Here is a 27160-nt window from a genome sequence, read left to right as displayed (position 1 = left end):
AATTCATAGTTTTTTAAAAAAAATCTTATTCCCAAGGCTGAAGTGGGGCCCAAATGTTTTTACTCAGACTGAGACAGTAGGTTGATGCTGATGCTGGCGCCTTATTTGTGACTCGCCCATGGCCTTGTTCTTAGGACTCAGACCCATGCTAAGGGTCAGCAGGAAATAGCAGCTTACAGAGGTCTTTCTGTCTGTGGCCATCTTCTCTCTTTCCTGGTGACAGTATAATAGCCACAAACCCAGGTGATGACCTAACAATCATTTCTAGGCAGTAACTGCTGAAAATGGCAATTCTGTTATGGGCTAATCTCTATTAATTCGCTATTAAAGGCATCCCATTTATTGATTTATTTTTTCTTTGAAAGGATACTGACAAATATAACGTCGAGTGACCTAGTTATATAATTGGAGTGATAGGCCCAACAGATTCCTTGGTAACTGGTCAGGGGGTAGAGAGTGATTAAGGTAGAAAACTTCAACTTTGTAATATAATATGATTTTCCTCTGGTGAAATTTGATACACTACTTATAAATTAAGTGATAAATAAGAATGAATAATGAATATACTTATTGAATGAATTTTGAAAGCAAGGGGTAGAACTCTGAGGCAGGATCGTGTCAGAAAGGAGATGATGAAACGTAAGAGAATTATGAAATGGGGAAAAAAAAAAATCAGAAGACCAAAGGACACCATACCCAGGAGAGTAATTAAATGGGCTTTGAAAGTTATAAAGAAATGTTTTGAACCCTTCTATAGATTTTTGTTGATATCGTTGGATAAACAGTTATCTCCAGCTACGCTCAAGAGTTGGTAGTTGAGATAACAGTGATAGACAGATAATCATCATGACATCATATATTTTCATGAAACCTTTGTTGACCATGTATTATCCACACAGAGGGACCCTCTTGGACCAGTAGACAAAGGTGGCCACTCAAGGGCCCATGATGCCCACAAACATTCCAGTGATGATGGACTATCCACACTGATCTAGCTGATGGGGGTGAGGGGAAGTCTTCACTGGCTTTCTCTAACCCTGAAATTGTAAACCAAAGAGTAGTTTTAAAATCCTAGAATCAAGGACAGGCACACTCAATCCGATATAGATGTAAGAGCTGTAAAGTGACAACTCCAAATGGAGGCATGCCTGTGATCCCTTTGAGGTGGATTGCATTTTAGCTTTAGATGGAAGCCTTATCCACCACAGTAACTGAGTTTTATGTTTCTTTGTGCTTTTGATAACCCTTCAAGCCTTCTACTTTGGGAGGCGGTCCCCTGCCTGATATTAATCTTAAACATTTTGAAAGGTATTTGTATTCGTTTGCTGGGGCTGCTGTAATGAAGTACCACAAACTGGGTGACTTAACAGAAATTATTGTATCACAGTTCTGGAGGCTAGAAGTCCAAAATCAAGGTGTCAGCAGGGCTTCTTGGTAGAGCTGACAAGGAGACCCTGTTTCACCCTGTCTCCTAGCTTCTGGTGTTGGCTGGTAGATGGCCTTCTCCCTGTGTCTTCACATTGCTTTCCCTCTATGAGTGTGTATCTCTGTTTCCAAATTTCCCACTTTTTATAAGGGCATGTTGGATTAGGGCTCACCCTAATGACCTCATCTTAACTTGATCATCTGCAAAAACACTATTTCCAAAAAAGGTCACATTCGTAGGCACTGGGGGTTAGGACTCCAACCTCTTTTTTAGGGGATACAATTCAACCCGTAACAGTATTACCTAGGAACTATAATGTGAGAAATGCCACCCTGTGTGCTTCATCTCATGAGTTTAAGACTTAGATTTCTATCTCAAAGAGGGAACCGTGTAATGTCTTATCTATAAGCACATAGTAACTGCTTGATAAATATTTGTTAAATTAATGAGTGGATGAGAATTTAAACTTCTTTGGGGAAAAAAGGGCATTTTTAAATATGACATTTACCTTTCTACTAGGAAAAGACTAATTTCCAGTTTATGAAGTCAATGAATTAACACCAGAGGTATCAGAAATTTATAAAAATAGTTTCCTTTCAAAAAATGCATCTTATGAATCTGAGTTTGGCCATTTGTAAGGAATTTCTTTTTATAAATGGTACCTTGGGGAGAAGAATCTCCCTGCTAATTCTGTTTTTGAGGAAGTCAGTGCCTTGGGCTAGAAGTTTATTTTCTTGCGATACATTTCCACTTGGGGAAAAATACCCTTCATGAAAATCTTATATTGCAAATTTGCTAAAACTGGCTCAATATTGTTTGAATTATCCAGTTCACATGCTGATATGGGAGCGGTATTCAGCATCTTGAGTAGACTAATGTCTAGTACATGCAAACGGTTGAGTGTTGAGTTAGTGAGGAGGGAGCTTTTGTGTTTTCTTTTCTAGAAACTTACATTTTATTTACAAACAGGTGACCTTTTCCCATAGTTTTATAAAATAACATAGTTTTGTTAAAAATAACAAAGCAGCACAAATTGGCTATATTTGATAACTTGTATGTGAAATATAGAGGTATAGAAAGTTTAAGAGTAAAAACGTTCATTATATCTTCCATTTTACATTAACAAACATTTTCACCCTTAAATTTTCTCTCTCTATATTTTGGAAAGTTTTTATTAAATATAGTCAATTTCTTTGTTTTTTGAAGCCATATGGCTGACCATATAATTGCCAGGCTGAGGAGAACCAGCTCTATCAAGGTCTCAAGGAAGCAGTCCTACGTGGTTAATATCAAGGACACAACATGTCAGGCCCCCACCCAGAGACAGTATTGTGACCTGTCACTCAAAGGAAGGTTGTGAAATTTGGAGAAGATCCAGGAGGCAAAATCAAAGAGCTGTACTCAGCAATGCCTGCCTATTGTCCTGCACAGATGAATCATCTCTTTTTATGCTTCGCTTTGCTTTCTGAGACCAACTTATACTGAACCATTCCTATCTCCATGTCTTCGTTTATGCTTTTGCTCCACTTTGGAAAGTCCATCCATCGTGTGCTGCTCTGCTGAGTTAATTACTACTGATCTTTTAAGTTCCTATTCAAATCCCAAGCCTCCTGTAAAGCCTTCTTGGACATTTTCATCCTATGCTGACTGACCCTTAAGCTAAATCCCTTAGAGTTACTACAATACACTTGGATGCTGGTTTCATATCAACCATTCCTGTCTCTAGCTATAAGCAGCTCAGCGAAGGAAGATATCTTTATGTTATACAACGTCTCAGTTCGTTGGTTGTAAATAATGTTGAAAAATTGATCTGCCTTGATGAGGACTTGCTTAATGATTGCCCCCAATTATTCACCAAGATGAGGGCAAACAATGCTTTTGCAGTGTTCATGCAGGTTAGAATAGAAGGCAAGGGCCTTTATTTAAGGACCCATAAAGGAATTTAAGGTAGATGGAATTTGCTGACAGAATTCTATTTACATGGTCAAATTTTCCAATGGTGTTGGTACCTACTTTCCTTAAGAGGATGAAAAACAAGAAAGATTCTCCTGGGAATCAGGAGAAGTGATGAAATGCGCTCCAGCTGAGCCCTTTCTCTGCAAAATGGAGTTTATGCCATGGGCAAATGGCACAACGATGGCTCAGCAATGATAGAAGCCCGTAATAATAACAACAACGGCAACAAGATGCATGTATTTTTTTTTTTAAGATGCATGTATTTTAAAACTACCATTTTGAAAAACAAACTCACTCCTATAGCAATAAGAACTAAACTTTGACTTGGGGAAGCGGGGAGGGATATGTTGGGCTCCCAGTGAGGTTGAGTGTCCCTTTAGGAGATTTGATCAGAGAGAAAGACTGGCTACATCCCTGGGGATGGTGATTCTAAAGTTAGGGGCAGGAGGAAGAATTGGGGAGTGGCAAGAACTAAATTAGGAGAATGTTTTGGGAAGATTGTAATTTCAAGAAGAATAGCTCACGGGAGTTGTGTATTGCCCTCCTGCAACTGTAGACATTTTTCACTTTATAATTCCCTGTTTAAACCTGGACAACTTTAATTTGGGATTAAACATTTTTGGCTGAAATGCAGAGCAGAGTTCTAATGATGAAGGACTGCAATTTACAGGCCAATTAGAATGGCATTTGTTTTCATTCTGCAGCAACTTTTCTCCTCCCTCCCCAGTGCACCCCTCAATAATAGGAAAATAGATTCCTGGGTCCAAAGGTGGTTTTCTGGAGCTGACAGCTGCCATATGCCCTGAGTTGGGAGGTGGGGGACAGGTTCCAGGCAGCTTCCAGAGAACCACCCCTTGCCTCTGCCCAATCTGTAGAGCCACTCTCCCTGCAAAACAATGCCATTTAACTTCAAGCTCTGACACCTTGCCTATTTCTATTGCACTATAAATAAACCTACCCCCCCTTCTCTTGCCTCCCCCAGGTCAGGCATTCCTCAATTACAGTCTTAAACCTGACCAAGCAAGAACAAATGGTGACCTTAAGTTATATCTTAAAAGTCCTGCCTCATATTGGGATGCAGAAAGAGTTTTTTTGGCATTCTCTTTGACAGGCTGCTTGTAGATAGAACAGTTTTCCATAAGGAATTGAAATCATACATCAAATGTATTGTTTTATATGTAAGCCACTGGAGACCAATGAAAGCAGTTGGTAGAGCCCAAATACCATTACAAATAGATTTATCGTAGTGTGTTTTCTCCCACCTTTTTCTAGAAGTTATTACTTTAATCTTAGGAATTTATGTAAGTATGCTTGTGGCTTTTATATGGTTTATGCATTCACTTTGGAGACTTTTAGCTATTTAGTGGCAAGGTGTTTAAAACAAGTGTTATCAAGGAAATAATTTTGGCTTTACATCATTTTTTTTTAATATATTTGCCTCTGAATGCTACATATAGAATAGCCAGTTGGCAATATAAAAGAGTTATTGTGGATGTCATGGAAACTTATCTTTCCAGTGCCCTTTAGTTTGGTGTGTTCATCTGCACCTCCAAAAAGCAAGCAGAGATAAACATGCAGTATCCTTTTGCTGCCAAATTAGAAAAAAGCTCTGTGCCTTCCTTCCTGAACCATTTCAAAGGAAGAGAACATTAGACTTCAGAGCAATTAAACTCACTCTAGTTTACATTTGCTCAAAAATCTGGAAAAAAATTTTTGTTGGCCAGCCCCACAGTAACAGGGCTGTTTGAAAATCTAAAAAGAAAAATCTTGAATGATGTTCTTAGAAGATGAATCAAATGATCTTGTAAGACCTATTGTTATCTCATTTATCATATTAATGCTCAACTAAATCATATTTAGTTTAAAAAAATGGTCTTTGCCTATTGTTATCTAGTATTTAACTTAATTTTTTTTTCACGAATCCCTGTTTAATTTACCACCTTCCTCTTCACGTATACACATACGTGCTCATGCACTGTGGATTCAAATATTCTGTATAAACTGACTTCGTGATTTGGTAGCCATATTTTTTTACGTCCATTGACAGAAACTTGTCAATCATTTCCAGTGCAATATGTTCCAACCTACTTGTGTTGATATATGTGACGGTTTATCTAGTTCTTATAAAAACATTGTGTGTCCCCTCTGACCCTCCCTCTCCTACTTTTTAAATAATTTTACCTTCTTGTGTGGTTCAGTTTCTACATCAGCACTTCTAAAACTTGATACTGATGGGGAACTTGACTATTTCTTTTGAACTTATTTTTGAGCAGTGATGGTGTTTATCTTAGTTGAGAGGAGTAGACACACCCTCAGGGAATGCAATGAGACCTGACTGCTGTGTCAAAGTGGAAGTGTGGGCGTCGTCCTGCTAACAGTCACTGAGATGAAAACGCAGGTTAGAGATTCCTTAGAGCACATCAGGTCATGGAAAACAGTCAGAGGATTTCAAATCCCTCTGCATGAGTGTTGAGGAGGGACATCTCTGGGGATGAAGGCCCTCTCCAGTTCAAATATTGTTTGGAAAGTGGGATGATGGAAGTCAATTTTTAAATTCCATTTAGGTCATCTTCCAGAAAAGAGAGGACTTTTTTCATGGTTTCTGAGATTTGGGTTTAAGATCTGTTCTGATCTGAGCAAATCCACCCAGCAGTGAATTGCTAAAAATGATTATTTTCAAAGCACAGTTTTACTACTTTGAAATACACCTAGTAATATCAACTAGTGGCCCCCAGGTTGAGGACCTCTTTTAATGACTAACGATCATCTGTAATTAACATACTAATTATTATAGAACAGATGGATGTAGATATGTATGTCAGGTTTGTTCTCCTAAACAGGTTAAGTATTCCCCACCTGATGTGTCTCATGCTATTAATTTGTTGAGTAAACACTGTTTTCATAGTCAAAAGATCAGTTTTATTCCAGCCTGATTATTCTAGCTATTTCAAATTAGTTTTGTTCAAATTAACGAGATCTTATTAAATTAGAAAGGTGACCCAGATTAGAGATTATAGTCCTGTCATGAATGTCTCTGGGAGTGGAGCTCTATCCAGTCTGTGAGCCCTTTTGTCCCTCAGCCCCAGTGTGGGGTTCCTTGGAAGGCTTGCAAACTTCAGAGTTTTACTTGCCCCTTTGGTTTTCATTTTTGGCCACCAACTTGACTTCAGTGTGTCTGTTCCCCTGGTTCTTTTCTGTCTCATTTAAACCTATTGCTTTGCCTGAAGCTTCAGTGCCTTTGTGTGTCTTAACTTCCACTGCCTGGTGTGTTCTCCTCTTCCCTAGATTCTACTCGCAAGTCATACAGCTTCCCCAGTTGGGCAAGTTTCAGGAGAAGCCTTTACCTCAGCTTTTCAGCTTGTCTCTGTCTATGGCTTTTCTATCCCCCTAGACTGATGGGAATTTTTGACTTGAAGGTCAGTACTGGGAGACATCTTTTTCTGTTTCAGGAGCTGGCTTTCTCCTAATGTAGATGGTTTTGTTTTTTGGGTTTTGTTTTTTTTGTTTTTTTTTTTCTGTAATGGATCTCAGGTACATGGAATTGAATTAATCTTAACTCCTGGTTTATGATACATTATCATCAATTGGCCCATTCATGACATTTTTTACTATATATGTGCATTTACATATTTTTAATAATTTAAGCATGAATCAACCTAAGAGCTAGAGAATGAATAATAACCTATGCTTTTCTACGTGGTCTTCTGCAAGATCATCATTATCTTGAATTTTGTATTTAATATGCCCTTCCATTTAAAGAACCTTTTTAGCACACACACATTTATGTACCTAAATAATGTATTGTTTACTATTGGCTATTTTACATTTTTATTTAAAAAAAAAAGGATGTCATACAGGATTTTTTTTCTAGGATTTGCTTTTCTAACTCAACATTGTGGTATAAAACTTAGGTTGATGCTTGTAGCCACTGTTTGTTCATTTTCAATACTTTATAATATTCCATCATATTAAACTATATAACAGGTTATTTTCCAGAATAAGACTGCTCTGTTGTTTCAAGAATTATTGCATTTTTTGAACAGTGCTACATGCATCTCCTGGTGCACATGAACTAGAGTTTCTCTTGAAATAGATTGCTGAGCCTTTGGGTATGCGTACCTTCAACTTTACTAAAAAATTCCAAATTATTTTCTCCCCAGTTGTTTCAGTTTTACATTCCCACCAGCAAAGATAGGAGAGATTCTATGGATACTCCCCTTCTCCAACACTTTCTATTGTCAGACTTCTTATCTTCTAACAATTAAGTGGGTGTAACATGTTATCTCCTAGAGTCTTGATTTGAACTTCCCTGAATACTTAGGTGACTTTTCCAGAACTGTTATTCTACATTTCCTTTGCTTAGTAGCTCACTTTAAAGCTATATATTTTTTGGGGTTTTTTTTGTTTGTTTGTTTGTTTTTGTAAAGGACCATTTGCAATTTAGCAGTCAAGATATGATTGATTAGGATATGTTCTGAGGACAGAAGAGAAGTCATTCTTATAATGCAATAGAAAAAGCCTTGGCCTTGAAGCAGGAGACTCATCACATGATCCTGGCTCTGTCAGTGATTCACTGAGTGATTCAGATGAAGACACCATTTTTTTTGGTGTTTCCATTTCCTCATCTGTTAAGTGAAGGTGTGGATCACTAAGGACATGTTCTGGTCTAAGTTTTCAGCCTTCAGTAAATCTTAGCTAGCATATTGATTCAGGTGTTTATCTTTAAAGCATTTAACATCCATTTTCTCATGTGATCTTTCCAACACCTGAGTGACATAGGCAGAGAAAAGGTGAAATAAAAGCCTACCAATTTTTGCAGAGGTTTACATGGTGTGTGGACACGATGTGACTATGGGGAGACCAGGAAGTTCATCAAGCCCATAAACATCTCCCTTCTGGGCTGCCTCAGAACAGAAAATTCCACGACGACTATTTCATTGCTATAGTTCTTACAGGCCTGTGGGTTGGTTAGTCCTGCATTTAAATGCAAATGTCCCTGGAGGGGGTGGGGAGAACCTTTAAACTCATTATCACCTAAATCTTCCACAGGGATTAATTGATCAGATCCTTTCCCCTCAAACACCTGGTTGGAAAGCAAGTCTGTGGGAATGGACACCTGGCTGATGTGGGGAAGCCCTAAAAGGGAGAAGGATGGTTGTACAGAGAAGTAGAGATGTACCTAGAAAGCCAACCAGGACTCCCTAGGGTTTGGCCAGTTGCTACTCCCCCCGGGCTCTTCTCTACCCAGACCCTCAGCATCAAACTGGTCAAACACAAGGGGTTAACCACTGCATCCTTGGAGGGCAGCATTCTCTAGGAACTAACTGGAATAAAATGTGCAGAAAGGCTGCCAACCAGCAGCAACCTCTCCTGAGCCTGCAAATCATGGCTGAGAGCCAGCCTCCCAGCTCTCTACCCTTTATACTAGATGCCTTTGAGCAGAGCTTTCTCACCCCGTCCTGAGTCCCGGCCTAGTCTATAATATGGCCACTTTGAGGTGTGGGCGGGCCCTGTCCAAGACTGCAGCCGGGACATTTGTGTTGGTGCCTCCTCTGCTTTGTGTGTCATCCAAACAACTCTTTAGAAAGTTGGCTCTGGCTCCCCTCACAAAGCGGGCCTGAAGGGTGATGGTTTATGTGTTTGGGCCTTCTCTGTTTTCCCTCTGTCGCCCACACAGAAATCTGCCCCCTCCACCTCTCCAGTGAGTCCCCCCAAGAATACATGTTTCTACCTCAGCTGACCCTGGCCTCTTAACACGTCAGGATGTGAATAAAATACTACGGCTGTCATAACGCAAGGTTAAATGAAGTCTTCAAAACCTGTCCATTAAACGGATTTGTGTGTGTCGTTTTCTGCAGCCTCCCTCTGGATACAGCTTGTCTCGGTTCGTGGACAGCCGAGCTGTGGGCCTTTGTCTTTGTTCACTGTTGTGTTTAATTCCCCCCCTCATTCATTAATCATCCCTTTGCCTATTTATACCAGTGGCAAGTATAGCGAACACACTCAACTCCCGCTTTTGTTTTGGTGGCACCTTTTGTGGGGACCAAGGCAGAGCTAATTATTAACTGCGAAATGACGTGAAAACTCTTCGATCAGTGCCAAATGCTGCATCCACTGAGACACAGTTTTGTGTTCACCTTTAAGAGCTTACGGCCAAGCAACTGGGGTGGCTTTATTTAGCTGTGAGTCCAGAGAAGCAATGCCATCACTCAGATAATTAATAGAGGCGCTCTATTAAAGCTCGGCCGGGCAGCCGGATTCAGGTGTGCCGTGTACACCTCTGTACAGCCCAGTGGGGCCTCCAGACCTTACTGGGGCCAAGCAGGGAGGGCATTTTCAGGATGGGGGCCACATAAGCAACTCCAACCTTTCAGTTTATGTTTCCCATGGTTTGAAGACCTTGTTTGTCAGCTCCAAATAACGTTTATATCTTCCAGGCTGACTCTGATTTTCCTTTGCTATTAGACATTTTACGGAACCGACTTTTTAGTTGTAGTTATTTCAGCTTGTTACAATGGCACAAGGGATTGTTACTCTCAGTTTCTCAGAGAGACTTTCGCTGACCACCTTTTCTAAAGTAATCCCCTAAGCCCACAACCATCCCCAATCACCTTCTATCCCATTACCCAGTTTTATTTTTTCCATGGTCATTATTTGCTATTAGTTGAAATAATTTTATTTATTTATGTATTTCTTGTCTGTTTGACTACTGGAAGAATGTAAGCCTCTGTATCCTTAGCACTTAGAATAGTGCCTGGCATGTACCAGGAGCCTGGTAAATATTTGTTGTGTGACTCAGTGAATGAATAAATGAGTGAATGGATGGAAAGACCTTTTTTTCCAGGAAAGTAATCAGTTAGCCTTCTGTAACCACAGGCACAAGCATCCAACATTCACCCTCTGTCTGATCAACCCTGTCTTCATGACATTAGCATTTCCCACTATCCTAGAGCTAGTCCTCAGTGTTCTACCCTCTGTCACTGTTACAGAGGATCCGTAAGTCTTAACTTGACTTTTGGATAGACTCAGATCCTTTGGCTTTGTTTCTAGAATGTCCACTCTATACTCTCCCCCAACCTGTCCTTTACCTACACATTATTTTTCCATGTGGACAATTGCTTATTTCTAAGACATATATTAGATGGTTCTTTGTCACTGAGATGTGGTGCCTTCTTTGTGGTATCTGTAGTTTCCATACATAAGTGGATCTGTTTCTGACTTCTTTATTCTGTCATTGATCTGGTTTCTATTGCTGAACCAAGTCATACAGTCTTTTTTTTTTTTAATTAGCGTTCATTTGCAATGTTGTTAGTTTCGAGTGTATAGCAAAGTGATTCAGTTATCCATATATATGTGTGTGTGTGTGTATATATATATATATATATATATATATATATATATATATATTCTTTTTCAGATTCTTTTCCATTATAGGTTATTACAAGATATTGAGTATAGGTCCCTGTGCTATACAGTAGGTCCTTGTTGTTTACCTATTATATATATAGTAGTGTGTATATGTTAATCCCAAACTCCTAATTACTCTCTCCCGCACTCCCCTGCTGTCCCCTTGGGTAATCATAAGTTTGTTTTCTATTTCTGTAGGTCAATTTCTGTTTTATAAATAAGTTAATTTGTATAATTTTTTTAGATTCCACATGTAAGTGTATATGGTATTAGTCTGACTTACTTCACTTAATATGATCATCTCTAGGTCCATCCATGTTGCTGCAAATGGCATTATTTCATTCTTTTTCTATGACTGAGTAATATTCCATTGTATATATATATATACCACATCTTCTTTATCCATTCATCTGTTGATGGACATTTAGGTTGCTTTCATGTCTTGGCTATTGTAAATAGTGCTGCTATGAACATTGGGGTGCATGTGTCTTTTTGAATTAGAGTTTTCTCTGGATATATGCCCAGGAGTGGGATTGCAGGATCATATAGTAGCTCTATTTTTAGTTTTTTAAGGAGCCTCCATACTGTTCTCCATAGTGGCTGCACCCATTTACATGCCCACTGAAAGTATAGGAGGGTTCCTTCATTACAGTAGCTTTATAATGTCTTTATATATGTTAGGGTGAATTCCTCTACTTTCTTCTTCTCTAGGTGTAACTTGGCTTTTTCTGGCCCTTTGGCCTTTCATGTAGAATTCAGAACCAACTTATATTTCACTAAAAATCCTATTGGAGTTTTCACTGGAACTACACATAATGTATAGATCAAACTGGGAAGAATTGAATCGTCCCATCTATAAATTCAGGATGTATCTGTATTTATGTAGATTTTTTTAAAAATGTACAACTAGATGACATTTATATTCACAGACTTGTGTAACCATCATCACTATCTAATTTTAGAACATTTTTATCACCCTACTAGGAAACCTTGTACCCATTAGCAGTCTCTTCTCATTCCTCCTTCCTGCCAGCAACTGATGAATACTAATCTCCTTTCTGTCTCTATGGATTTGCCTATCCTGGACATTTCATATAAATATTTGGTCTTTTGTGACTAGCTTCTTTCATATCACATGTTTTCAGGGTTTATCCATATTCTGTCATATATCAGTACTTCATGATTTTTCATGACTAAATAATATTCCATTGTATGGATCCTGTATTTTGTTCATTCATCAGTTGACACTTGGGTTGTTTCCATTTTTTGGCTATTATGAATAATGCTGCTATAAACATTCCTATAATTAGTTTTTCTTTAAGTACTTACATTTTGTTGATGTTGTAAACTGTATACTTTGAACTGTATTTTTGGTTTGTTTCTTGCTGATGTATAAAAAAGCAATTGACTTTTGTGTTGATCTTTTATACAATATCCTAACTGAACTTTTATTTGTTTTCTGAGTAGACAGTTATATTATCAAAAAATTAGAGGTTTGTTTCTTCCTTTCAATTCCTTATAGTTTTCTTTTTCTTGTATTATCACACTGTATAGGGCCTCCAGTGCAATGTAGTAGTGGTAAGAGAGGGGAATTTTGTTTTTAGTTTTTTTGAGATATAATTCACAAAAAATTCTTATAACATAAAGGTCACTATTTTAAAGTGTCAAATTCTTTGGCTTTTAGTATAATTACAAGATTGTATAACTATCACCACTATTCAATTCTAGAAAATTTACATTATCCCAAAAAGCAACCCCATAACTATTTGCATTCATTCCCCAATTTCCCCCTTCCTTCAGACCCTGACAACTTATAATCTGCTTTCTGTCTCTATCGATTTGCCTTTTCTAGGCATTTAACAAAGACAGAATCATACAGTATTTATCCTTTTGTGTCACACTTATTTCACTTAGCATAATGTTTTCAAGGTTTATCCATGTTTTATCATGAATCAGAACTTTATTACTTTTTATGGCTAAGTAATATTCCATTGTATGGATATACCATATTTGTTTAGCCATAATTCAGTTGATGGACCTTCTGGTTATTTCCACTTTTTGGCTATTAAAAATAATGCTGCTATGAATATTTTTGTGTAAGCTTTTGTATGAATATGTTTTCCATTCTCTTGGGTATACACTTAAGAATGGAATTTCTGTGTTATATGTTAACTCTGTGTCTACTTTTTTGAGGAACTGCAAAATTATTTTCCACAGAGACAGCACCATTTTATATTCCCACTAGCAATGTATGAGAGTTTCAGTTTCTCCACATCCTTGCCAATACTTGTTATTTTTCATTTTTTAAACTCATTTTGGTTTTTATTTTTATTTCTCTAGTGACTAATGACATTGATTATCTTTTCATTTGCTTATTGGTCATTGTATATATTATTTAGATAACTATTCAAATCCTTTGCACATTTTTAAATTGAATTATTTATATTTTTGCTGTTGAGTTATAAGAGTTCTTTATATATTCTGGATATTAAACCTTTATGAAATATATGATTTGCAAAAATTTTCCCCCATTCTAGAGGTTGTATTTTCACTTTCTTGATAGTATCCTTTTTGTAAAAGTTTTAAATTTTGTTGCCATCCAATTTATCAATTTTTTCTTACCTTCTTTGTGCTTTTGGTGTCATATCCAAGAAACCATTGCCTAATCCAAGGTCATAAAGACTTAACACCTATGTGTCCTTCTAAAAGTTTTGTAGTTTTAGCTCTTATATTTAAGTCTTTGATCCATTTTGAGTTAATTTTTGTATATGGTGTGCATTAGGGGGTCAAATTCATTCTTTTGCATGTGGCTATCCAGTTGTCCCAGCACTATATGTTTAAAAGACTAGAGAGTAGGCATTCTTGTCAGCTTCCTGACTTTAAAAGGATCCTATACTCTTAGATTTTTTTTTCTAACCTAATATTTATCAGGTAAAGTTGGTTCCTATCTAATTCTGATAATCTAAGAGTTTAAATCATATAGTAGACTCTTCATTGGAATGTGAGGCTATCCTAGGACCAATGCCATTCTTTTCCTTTTATTTTTTTAACATCTTTATTGGAGTATAACTGCTTTACAATGGTGTGTTAGTTTCTGCTGTATAACAAAGTGAAGCAGCTATACATATACATATATCCCCATATCTCCTCCCTCCCACACTCCCTATCCCACCCCTCTAGGTAGACACAAAGCACTGAGCTGATATCCCTGTGCTATGCAGCTGCTTGCCACTAGGTATCTGTTTTACATTTGGAAGTGTATATATGTCGATGCTACTCTCTCACTTCGTCTCAGCTTACCCGTCCCCCTCCCCGTGTGCTGAAGTCCATTCTCTACATCTGCATCTTCATTCTTTTCATTAGGAGTATAGTCCAGGGACCTAACCCTGGAAACAGGGGTTCAATGCTGCCTATACCTGAACTGTCACTGAATGGGATAAAGAATAGGAACCTATCATCACTCCCATTCACTAGAGTCACTATTCCTGAGACTTGACTGACTGATTCATATGTGTTGTGTGCCAACCTCAAATGTTTAGAAGTGGCTACGTGGGCCATTGTATTCAGAAGTCTGAGGGTTTTCTGGTGTCACTGTGATTAATCGTCTCTGACACGCACATAAAAAGGGAGATAGGCAGCACAGACCTGACGTATTTGCCATTCTTGTCCTAGACTTTCTGTCTGTCAGATCTGTTGTACCTACTCCTTTTTGCCTTAAATTGTCCTTGGATGTAACCCCTTTCTTAATTATTGGATTTGACCAGTTCTCTGTTTGCTTGATGTTTGATCCTGACTCCTGCTGGATACATCCTCTTTAACAGTTATGTAATATAGAACAAACTGACAAGCTTTGCTAAGGTAAACATACGTCTTTGACAGTCCTGGTCTCAGGTATTCTGTTCTGTTGTCAAACTACATGTCAGACCATGTGTCAGAGGAACCTGTCCCAATTTGGAACTGAAAAATAACACTGATACATATAAGACTCAGAATGGCAATTAGAGCCTCTGGAACAAGCAATATTATAGTCAATCTCTATGTGATCCCAAGTAGGCAGTGTAAGGAAATGGCTTGCAGTGAGGAAGACAGTCCTGTTTAATGAGTCATATAGGGAATAAGATTGAAGAGTCAAATGAGGCTTTCCCATGTCCCAAAGTCTTATGTGCGACATGGATTAGATATCATCTTAGGTCATGGAGACATTCCTAGGAATGTAGTCTGAGGTACCAGTATTGCCCTTTCTGAAGGCTTAGGGATCTGCTTTTACCATCAAGGCTTCTTTTTTATCTTAAAGAACCTGGTGCCTGAAAGCTTCTGAAACACTGGATTAATTAGGATATATTTTCAGTATCAGCCAAATAGAACTTCATTTCTCTCTTATAGTATGGTCCAGACATAAGCAAGGCAGAACTGATACAGTGGTTCTACCATGTCAGGAACCCAATTCCTTCAGGTTTATTCATGTACTGTACTTACAGTCTTTGTGGTGAAGAAGATTACCTCCCTACAGCTATATTCCAGTCAGAAAAGATGGGAAAAGGAGAGAGTAGCATGTTCATCCCCTCTAAGGGTATTGCCTAGGAGATATATAAAATTCTTCTGCTCTAAGTCTGTTTGCTAGAACTTATTCACTTGACTTCACCTATCATCTAAAACCTGGCATTTCTTTTACTACAGAAGAATGAGAGAAGAGGTACTGGAGAACAACTAGCAGAAGTTGTTCTGAATAATATTTTGTTAAATAAATGAGAAAAGCTAAGTCAAAAGAAGACAATATGGAAATAAATTACCCTTGATCAAGATCACCAGGTCCAAGTCTTTGGTGATCTTTAAGGAAAAGAACATGGACTGAGTTCTCCAGAGAGTCATGAACTCATATTTAAGGGATGTATCACTGTGGGGCGCTCTTAGTTTTCCATCGGTAACCTGAAATACAGGATGGAATGGACATGTCTTAAATCTCTCATCTCTTCTCCCTAAGGGCTATTAGAAGAGGTGCTTCTATTACCTAAGAGGAGGGATCATCAGTTGCTTATTCTGCCTAAGGGCAGAGTTCCCACTTACCTGAAAGCTACATTATAGAAGAAATATATTAGTATAGTAGACACTACTTGTATTCACCAATATCTGTTTTTTTTTTCTTTTCTGAGCTGAGGTGTGAAAAGACCCTGTGCAACTTTTCAGTTACTCTTCTTCCCAGCTGAGGTCATCTTGGAGGACACCTTGTGTTTTGCAATGGTGTAGTCACAACATCAAAGTAACTGGATTACTAGACAGCTGCCCTGGACAGTCACTCAGACCCACAGATGATACTGTTTTTTTCATGCTGTGGTGCTCAGATTTTGGGATTTCCTAGTCTATTCTGACTGTTTCATTTAGCAAGTATTTTTCAGCCTCTAGGTATGAACAGGAACAGAGCCGTCAATTATGGAGTCCTGGAATGAATTGAAATAGGAAATGTCTCTGCTCAGATACCTTATAATGTAGCTAAACTGTCCAATTACAGCAATGTAAGGATAATCGTAAGCCAAGTCTAATATAGAACTGTGTTCTTAAAAGAGTGATTAGTGTTGGATGTGGTTCATCTGGGAAGACTTCCTCTAAGAGAGAGGAAAAAAAAAATCACTTTCTCCATCTGTGCTGGAGGAAAGTAACTCAAACACAGTCAGAAAAAGTGGATTTATACAACGTAAATGGCTAAACCTGACAGCCTCTGGCTGATTGAAAGTGTCAGTGTTATCATGCTTAGGTCAGTGGGGCCCTTTAACTTCTTGTCAGAGTTGTTCCTCCCAGAAAGCACAGCAACCAGCCTTCTCTAAGGGCTCAGAAGCTCTGGAGGGCATCTCTTTGGGCCCCAGTAACTTGCAGCAAGCTCATGGGTGTTGGGAACTCATAGTTATGCATTTCATTTCTCTTATATGGACAAAACAGATTGTTCCCTTCCTGAATCAGAGTGAGCTGAAGACCTTTCCCACTTCTTCCTGCTAAACTTCTTTATTTCCTGTATAAAGAAAGCCTTCTAAACCAGGCCCCGGTGACCTCTCCCTTCCTACAGACTAATGGTAGGTCTAGACTCTACTCATGACTTTCTGTAAACCACCTTCAATCATTATGTATATTTTTAGGTGTCTGTTCTATATACTTCTCCAAATTTAAGGCCAGGAAATACATGGTCCTGTGATTTTTAGCTTGAGTCCTTAGCTCAGGGTCTTGCAAAATGAAAACTGATATTATTTTTTAAAGAGGCAGTGCTACTAAGAAGTAATAGAAGACATTATTAGAAATGGCAAAATCAGTAACACGTCACCACCATTAATATTACTAAGGATGCAACCGTTTTAAAAAATAGATTCAATGGATTGACTCATTGAATATCAAAGTTGCAAGAAACCTTGAAGATTGTGTTGAATTCTCATCTACTGCCACTGGATGTACATTAAAAATGTTATTACTCCCAGTAATCCAGCAATTCCCACACACAGCTGTATGTCCTAAAGAATCTTGCGTATATGCATAAGGTGACATTTATAAGGATGTCCATTATAACACTGTTCTGTGGAAAATTGGAAACAAAATAGATGTTCATTAATAGGGGATTAGATAAAATGCAGTCTATGCATGCGGTGGAATTCTAGACAGAAGTTAAAATGGATCAATGGGAAGAGATCTTAAAGTCACATGGTAAATAGAAAATATATAAGTATCATGCCATTTATTATCAAAACAATCTTGTTTCTGGATAAGCATACATGGTGAAATCTTTAAAAATTAATTTCTGTACTTTATATTTTAATTTGGAAAAATATATTTTAAACCCTTTATGCTAAAACTAAAACAACCATCTAACATTCTTATTTTCAAATGAAGAAACTGACATCAAGAGTTGTGCTGGCTGTGTGGACAGTGTTTGGGCCCTACTTTGAACAAAACAAATGTTAACAATTTTCTGAGATTATCAGGGAAATTTGAACACTGACTAAATATTTGGTATCAGAAATTGTAAATTTTATAGGTGTCATAATGATGTTGTGGTTATATGTCTAAAATTTAGAAGTCCTTATCTCTTAGAGATACCTAGCCATATATATGGAAGAAATTGTATGATATCTGAGATTTGTTAAAAAGAAATCTGCTTGAGAGAAAAGCAAATGGATGGAGGTGGGTATAGCAGAAATAAGATTAGCTGTGTGTTCACTTATGGATACTTGGAGGTTCATTATACTATAGTCCCTATATTTATGAATACAAATTTTTTTGGAAATGCCCCAAATAAAAAGTTTTAAAGATCGGCCTTAAAAACAAAACTATGTTCTAGAATCAGTACTTTTCTTCATAATGCCTCCCACTGAGAGCATAAATAGTTGGACTCCCTTGATTATTCAGAATAAGCAAGGGTACCTAAGCAGGTTTTATGGAAAATGATTTTCTTGCGAGAGAAAGTTTCACACAAAGAGTAATATTTATATATCAAAAGTAGTCCAAAGTTGAGCCATCAGTTCTAGTTGAGGAATATCTGGGATTTCTTTTTCTTTCCAAACATGCCACAGTAACAAAGCCACGTGACTGAGTGTGTGGGGCCTGAAATATCTGTAGGCAACCACGGAGGGGTGGGAGGTTCCTCATTCCAACTTTATGATGTCCTGAGAAACTGTTGCGATAAGAGAAAAGGCTAAAAAAATAAATGAGAGATAACTGAGATAATGGAAAAAACCAGAGGGAAACAAGACAACACTCCACTCTTTGGCTTGAGAAATTTATTATGCCAAGGAAGATAAATTGGAGAAGCATGAAAAGGGAAGGAGATCTTGTCTCTCTGCTTCATGTATTTTTCTTTAAGTGAATGAGCAATAATACAGAAATAAAAGAGTTCAAAACAGAGCTGTGTGCTCAGCCTTGTTCATGGTTCCTAATGATTTTCAACTTTGGCAGAAGCCTCACGTGTTGTACTTGAGCAGTTTTCTTGATTTTGAATTATACCTGTAATTCATCCTGATCCGAATGTAGCTGGGGAGCCAGCATCCGTTTGCCAGTCAGAAATGAGAATGCCAGTCATGTGCTGACACCAGGCTTCCTTCTACACATCAGAAATGCCTATGGTGTCATCAGTTTGGACAGCTTTGGGAAACAAACAAAACTTGTGAAATCAGTTGCTTGGAGTAATCTTGGCCAATAAATTGTCATATTACATATTTTCTTTTCCTACCAGGCTGTTCTAGTATTAGAAAGACACAGTCCAAGATCATCAAACTAAAATACATGCAACAAATGATGATGGACGGGGGGGGGCGCTGATGAGGCCAGGGGTCTGTAAGTGTCCACCTGTCCTTCTTGCCTTATCTTTTTTTTTTTTTTTTTAAAAAGAGTTTATATTTTAGAGCAGTTTCAGGTTCACAGAAAAATTGAGCAGAAGTTATAGAGAGTTCCCAGGTACCCCCAAAGTCCATGGTTTACATTAGAGTTCACTCTTGTACATGCTATGAGTTTAGAAAAATGTATAATGGCATGTGTCCATTATTATAACAGACAGATATATTTAACAGATATTTTCTTATTTTACACAGTCATCTGTAATTCCCTTTTTCACTAAATATCTGTTTAGGTCCATATAGACCCACCTTACATTTTGATAACATTATAGAATCTCATGAACATCTGTACTTTAATTAGAAATACTTTATTGATAGACATTTAGTTTTTTAGTCTACATATTTTATCACAAAAAGGGTACAATAAATATTCTTGCTCATATATATTGCCATTTCATGTCCAAAGTTCTGGAGATCATATGTATAACGTTTAGGTAGTACAGTAAAAAGATCACTATCTTTAGAACCATAAACATTTTTCTTTCAATTACAGTTACATCATTTGCAATTTAAACAACTTTGACCAAGTGAAACTATAGTTTCATCATCAATAAATTGGTGGTAATGATAATCTCTTCACAGGATTCTGAAGATAGAATGACGTATATAAAGTTTATTTTATTTTATTTTTTTTCTATTTTTATTTTTACTTATTTATTTTTTAACATCTTTATTGGAGTATAATTGTCTTACATCTTTTGACGGGACAGAGGAAGATGAAGGGGAATGAGATAGCACCAGAGTTGGTGCCTTAGAAGATTTAACCAAAAGAAGAGCCCTTGCTGTTGCCAGTGCCTCTCAGTGAAGGCCACGGGAGGAAAATCAGATTCCAGCACTCTTTTTTTTTTTTTTTTCTCTCTGTTTTTAAATAGCAGCTGAGTTTTAGTTCAAGATTCAGAGAGCTTACTTTTTTTAGGGTGTAAAAATATTCTTCGATAACAACATTTACAGTCTTGGCTCACTGTTTCTTTGACTTTACTTCTAAATAACCCCAGCTGACAGGTCATTCCTGCCAGTCAATCACATGTGGGTTTTCTTAAGTTGAAGCTAATAACCCAGAATGTTTGTCAGTCCTGTGTGTGTTGCTTATGTGTCCTTAAGTTTTGTTAAGGTACTCAGTGTTGTGGTGTGTACTTTGGGATAGAACTAAATTGTTGTGGGTTGATGCTTTCAAGAAACAGCCTTTTATAAGGACAAGTTGTTTGTTTAGGAAGGTAGATAGATATGTAGGTAGGTAGGTAGGTAGGTAAGTGGATGGATGGATGGGGGCAGGGAGGGAAAGAATGGAGGGAAAGAGGGAGGGAGAGGGAAAAGAGGTAGAAAGAGAAGGGGCAAGACCACCAGCAGAGTCAGACAAACCCATGGGTTCCAATTCTGGACCCACCATTCACTAGCCCTATGAATTTGGGCAGTTTATTTAACAAACCTCTTTGAGCCTCAAGTTACTTACTTATGTAGAAAATGCAGATAATAATATCTGTCTTGCTGGGTTGTTATGAGGATTATAGGTAACGGTACTTTTGTTAAACATAAGAAAATGAAAGGGAAGGATAATGTATTTTTAAAATGAAAAACTTTCCCCCAAAGCAAATATGTTCATAGTTATGTCATTATAATTCCAGGTTTTAGTTTTATGAGAAAGTTCAGAAAAGGCCAAAAGACAGTTCCCTGGTCCCAAATAAACACATGGGAAATTATGTTAATAACAAACTGTGAGTTTCTTGTAACAGTAGTGACATTATTGGAACATAAATGGCAGCTCAGTCAGCATCTCCTTGTAACTATATCAAAGAAAGACAGTTGTAGCTTTGTTCTAGCTTGGGGTTTAGCTGCTTGTTGATGGATATTATCATTTTTAATGTCAGTAAATAATGCGATGTCAGATAAATGGCCTATTTCCTTTCTGTGGATAAGGCTCATTTATCTTTAGGGAGCTTGAGTGAGTAGAGAAATCTGAGCAGGACCAAGTGTTTCTGAATATGCAGGATGGGAAATATCTTATTAACCCTACTTAATGTGAGTCCCAGCCAGTTGGGTTCGATTCTAAATGTATGTCTGATAAATCAATGAAAGTGTGTGCTTTTACCGTTGACTGTGTCTTACTGATTGGAGAGAAACAGAAAGTAAACATTTTTTTCAAGTTGAAGAAAATGATACTGCTCATGAAGCATACTGCACAATTAGTATGTAGAAGACATCTTTCCATAAAACGCATACCTGGCTTAACCCAATCTATCGCTACTTTGAGAAATCATAATGGTATAAAATTAAAGATCAGAAAGATGTGTTTTAATGGATTTTACTGTTAATAGCTTTGGGGGTCACAAAAATAAGAAATATAGTAGTGTTAAAGAAGTTCTGGAATCATAAGAGATTCTCATGATTTTGATTCCCGGGCCAAAATGTCTGATTCCTCCTTACGATAACCACTGAAAAGCCCATATGTTTTATTTCTGAGGATTACTCTCATGAACCCATTGTCTCTGTCTTGTAATGTAAATGACTATACATTTAGCTAAAGCCATGGGAATGCCATCTTCTGTGATGGGAGATTTAGTCAAGGCAAAATGAGGACCATTTGCTTTTCTGGAGACTATCAAATAGGGTGACAGTTATCCCGCTGAGTTTTTCTTAATGCAGTAAAGATCACTTTGGGGCATGTCCTTAAAAATCCCTCTAGAGCTTTCTAGGGCCATTCATGGAATCTGAGAGAACCAAGGCTGGGTGTTTCTCTAGAGATCACTTAATGCAAATATCTAATTTTTTTTGTAATGAGAAATCAGAGGTAAGGAATTTGCTCTAGGTTACAAGGTGAGTTTGCAGTGTAGGAGACTGAATACAGAGACTCTTTGTCTTTACTAAGAGTTATGTTTTATCAGATATTGAAATGTCTGCTAATGATTTGATGATTTAAAATCTGTTTGAAAATTTTACAGGTTTATTTTTGTCAATTTCATCAACTTATAGAGTTGGCGGGGAGGGTAGGGTGGGTATTTATTTTACTCTCCAATGAGTAGTGTCCACAAAGACAGTCTGTCCACCTGTTTATCTAGAATAGGGGTCAGCAAACTAAAGCCCATGGGCCAGATATGACTAGTGGCCTCTTTTTGTACATCTGAGCTAAGAATGGTTTTTATATTTTTTAAAGATTGTTTAAAAAAATAGCAAAGAAGAACATGTGGTGAAGACTATATGTGGCCCACAGAGCCTCAGGTATTTACTCTCTGGCCCTTTACAGAAAAGTTTTGCTGATCCCTGGCTAGAATATTCAGAGAAGGAGGCTCTGTGACCTTCCTTGTAGGTAACACAATACTTTTTTGTTTTGTTATTTTATATTTTTAAAATTAGCATCATAGGTTGCAGGAAAATAGGGGACCTAATTTGAAAGGGTATCTACTTAGGGTAGATAGAAAAAGCTTAAGGAAAAGTTTTTTGACCTCAGGAATAATCCACCTGCTTTATGAATTATAAATTCAATACTGAGCTGAACCGTGCTCAAATGTCTCTCTCTTCTTCCACAAAATTTTGCTGACTTTTTAGCCACAGGATTTTGAATTATATAGTTTCTCACCAAACCACATCCATTTCCTGAACCACCTCAAAATAGTTTGTGCTCCAGGAAAATCTGGTTAGGGAGTTCATGTACCACATTACTGGGAACCCATCTGGGTCATGCTGGGTTTCTCATGTCGATTAGGAGACCATGCTTTGGTGCCTGTACAGAAAATGTGCCTACGGGTAGAATTATGTGCTGAAATCCTTGTGACTTCGGTTTCCTGAGCTGGCATTGGCTGTCTTCAGCTTCCTTGCCTTCCTTCCTTCTTTAGTGTTTTGAACAACTTTGTTCAAATGTAATCATTGTTCTGGAACTTGGTGAACTTGACGATGATATTTGGCAGTTTGGTTTTTTAACAGAGTTTTTTTTAACACATTTATTTGGACTGAAAATGGAAATACAACATCAGAAATTCCTTTAGGAAAGGATAAAAGACAATTATTAAGGCACAGAAAAATATTCACCTATGTATCTCTTACTGTAATGATGTTTTACTAAAAAAATTTATTGTAGCTTTGCACAGTGACAGTATCGTAGCCAATGAGGTTTATCCGAGGCATGATTATTGCTAATCAGCTTAATCAGAAACTTTGGAAAATTGTAAAGCACTATAGAATTTAAAGAATTTTTCATTCAATAAAAAAAAATTCAGTGTTAAAGTGACCAGATCTATTTCCATATCCCTCATCCCCACATTCTTCTGCTTCACATTCTTAAATTCAGATCTTATTTTATAACATTGGCTTTGGAATTCTATGCATTCCACAAGATTCACTGTTTCTTCTTGGAGCCAAGACATAATGTGGAAAAAAACTGAAATTATAAAGGCATTCATGATAGAGATGTTTTATGAATTGTGAATGACAAGGTAGGGAGGAAAGAAAGAAATACAAGAAGGGAAAAAGATAACATGTATCACAGAAGCCGCATTATATGGGAAGTTAAGAGCTATTGATAATCCATCTCCCATTCCTTAGAGTAGCTCCCTCCAGCCTGCACCATAGTAATCCTAAAATTATTGGCAGGAAAATTTGGTACAGGTACTGCAATTGGATAAAATCTGTTGCTGATATGATTCTTTGGCATAAAACTAGATCTTGTTGCTACAACTAGCCATTCCTCACTGTTTTCAGTTCCCAGAATAATTCAGCTCAAGGAAGTATTGACATTTATGTCTGAATCCATTCATTCCGTGAGAGGAATTTCTTTAATCCTCTTTCAGCCACAGTCTTTGGAGCCTCTGAAGTGTTCTTCCCCTCACCGATGGGAATGGCTTTTCCTGCTGCTTGTCCTGTTGGAGGTTCTCTTCTTTATCCCACTGTTGGAGCAGTCCTTCCATTAGAGCAGATAGGAAACTGGTATTAGGACTGATGATTAAATACCTGAGGCTCTGGATTAGCATTTCTGAGGAAGAAGGATATAAGTCCATGCCTTCCTGGGAATTTTCCTCAGCAATCATCTGAGGAGACTCAGAAGCAAGGATGGTTTAACCTCTCTGGATGGTCTGTGGAGATCTAGTCTTAGCCAGAAAGTCCTCTTGGCTCATGGGTCTTGAAAGTAAGCAAGCTCAAGGTTTGGTCAAGTTCAAGTGCTCAAGGTTTTAGAAGTTAGTGAAAAAAGATTGTAGCCCAGTTTGACTAGTAGAACTGGTAGACTCAAAAATTGGTTTGTAATAAGAGAAGAAACTCTTGTCATTTCTGGTGGGACAATTCTCCAGTGAGTGAGGCTGGCCCATGCATTGTAAGAGGGTTAGTCTCCCATTCATGTCCACTGACTGTAAATAGTGCTCCACAGTCACTGGAACAACTAACAACAACAACAACAAAAACCGACAAATTTTTAGTCATCTCCTAATGGAAAAATAATGCTTCCGGTTGAAAGCCATGTTACAGCCTCACCTCTGGACAATGACCATTTTTCCAATGAAGTTTGCTATAACCTGTGCCTGGGGATATTCAGAGAGGAAGCTGTAAGGTAAAACAATCAGGGAGTTGGGCTACAGACTTTGAACCATTTGTTCGATTGATTCTGGTCTCTTACAAATTGCAGGTCATTTTATTGCTATGCAGAGCTCAGCAGGGGATTGGGGCTAGAAGAGTAAGAGCAGTCCCCTCACCATGGGGTCCAGAAGGTAGGGACGAGGCTGGCCAATGTGTTTTAGACTTAGAGAAACTCTGAACTTGAAGAAAACTGAAACTAATTCATCCAACCTACCACACAGTGGAGGAATGCCTTGGTAAACCGGCACATCCTTAGTATATGGCCATACATCTATCTTCAAGTCTAGGCCAGGGGGTTGTAATAAGTTCCTGAAGATTCTTACGTTGGGGCTCTGAGACTGGTCTCTAGGAGATATGAATTTGTTCACGGTGGACATTGGTTCATTGGTTATGAGTCAGACTGTTAGAGTTTAGTTCCTGCTTCTGCTACTGCTACTAACTAGCTCTGTCTTGAGCAAGTTCCTTTACTTCTCCGGGCGTGCCTCAGTCTCCTGTCTGTAAAGTGGAGATAATATTACAAATCAATCTCACAGGTGCTTTTGGTATTCAGTGAGTTACAACTCATGAAGTGCTTAGAAAAGTATCTGGGACTTAGTAAACATAACATAAATATTAGCTGTTATTATTGTATGTACTAAATTCAAGATCAGATTAATATTTAGTTTTGTCTCATTGATAGAAATACATTTGCTTCCTATGAGGTGGCAAAAAGTTTGTGTTGATTTGTGCAGCTACATCTGTACCTAAAGAGGGAAGCTGGTTTTAAGACCTTTTGTCCCTAAATTTGTAGCCTGGCTTTCTTTCTTCTTTGTTTAATGGAGTATTTTTTTCACTTTACTAAGATATAATTTATATAATTGACTTACTGTATAAGCCTAATGTGTACAACATGTTGATTTGATAGATTTGCAAAATGATGACCACCTCAGTGTTAGGTAACGCCTTCAACACGTCACATAATTATTATTTCTTTTTGTGGTGAAAACATTTAAGATCTCTCTTATTAACTTTCAAGTATATAATACATTAATGTTAAATATAATCACAGTGCTGTACATTAGATCCCCAGAACTTATCTGTCTTTGAACTGGAAGTTTGTACTCTTTGACCAACATCTCCCCCTTTCCCCTACTCAACACTTTCTGGTAACCACCATTCTGCTTTCTGTTTCTAGGAGTTCATCTTTTTTAGAGTCAACATATAAGTGGTATCATATTGTATTGGTCTTTCTCTGTTTGGCTTATTTCACTTAGCATAATGCTCTCAAGTTCCACCCATGTTGTTGCAAATGGCATGGTTTCCTTCTTTCTCGTGGTTGAATAATATACCATTGGGTGTGTGTAACAATATATGTATATATATGTATATGTATTTGTATATATACATATATATCTCACATTATCTTTATCCATTCACCTGTTGATAGATACTTAGGTTGTTTCCCTATCGCGGCTGTGGTGACTAATGCTGCAATAAACATGGGAAGGCAGATACCTCTTCAACATCCTGTTTTCATTTTCTTTGGATATATACCCAAGAGTGGGGTTGCTGGATCATATGGTAGTTCCCTCTTTACTTCTTTGAGGAACCTCCATACAGTTTTCCGTAGTAGATGAACCAATATACATTCCCACCAACAGTGCACAGGGTTCACTTTTTTTTTATATCCTCACCAACATTTGTTATCTTTTGTGTTTTTAATGATAGCTGCTTTAACAGGCATGAGGTGATATCTCATTGTGGTTTTGATTTGCATTTCCCTGATGATTAGTGATGTTAAGCTTTGTTTCATGTACCTTTTGGCCATTTGTGTGTCTTCTTTGGAAAAATGTCTTTTCAGTTCCTCTGCCCAATTTTAAATTGGATCATTTGGAGTTTTTTGTTGTGATACACCACATTAATAGAATGGAAAATAAAAATCACATGATGATCTCAATAGATGCAGAAAAAGCATTTGACAAAATATAACATCCTTCCATGATAAAAAAAAATACTCAACAAATTGGATATACAAGGAACACCTCAACATAATAAAGGTCATATATGACAAACCTATAGCTGACATCATACTCAATGGTAAAAGGTTCAAAGCTTTTCCTGTAAGATCAGGAACAATATCAGGGTGCCCACTCATACTACTCTTATTCAATATAGTACTGGAAGTCTTAGGCAGAGCAATCAGGTCAGGTAATACAAAGACATCCAAGTCAGAAGTGAAGAAGTAAAATTGTCTTTGTTTGCTGATGCTATGCTCTTATATGTAGAAAATTTTAAAGACTACCAAAAACTGTTAGAACTAATCGATGAAATCAGTAAAGTTGCGGTATACAAAATCAACATACAGACATCAATTGCATTTCTATACACTAACAATGAAATATCTGTAAAAGAAATAAAGAAAATAATCCTATTTACAGTACCATCAAAAATAATAAAATACTTAGGAATA

General features: G+C 37.5%; 1 protein-coding gene and 1 pseudogene across 8 annotated transcripts in view; both read left to right on the top strand.

The window, feature by feature from the left end:
• LRMDA (leucine rich melanocyte differentiation associated) overlaps positions 1-27160 on the top strand; it is a 1782822-nt gene that overhangs the window by 825317 nt on the left and 930345 nt on the right. The window lies entirely within an intron of this gene.
• On the top strand, positions 23223-23354 carry LOC132351331 (U4 spliceosomal RNA; annotated as a pseudogene).

The sequence above is a fragment of the Balaenoptera ricei genome, chromosome 16 (genome assembly GCF_028023285.1).
Source record: "Balaenoptera ricei isolate mBalRic1 chromosome 16, mBalRic1.hap2, whole genome shotgun sequence".
NCBI classification, from domain to species: domain Eukaryota; kingdom Metazoa; phylum Chordata; class Mammalia; order Artiodactyla; family Balaenopteridae; genus Balaenoptera; species Balaenoptera ricei.
This window is presented reverse-complemented; position numbering and strand designations above follow the sequence as displayed.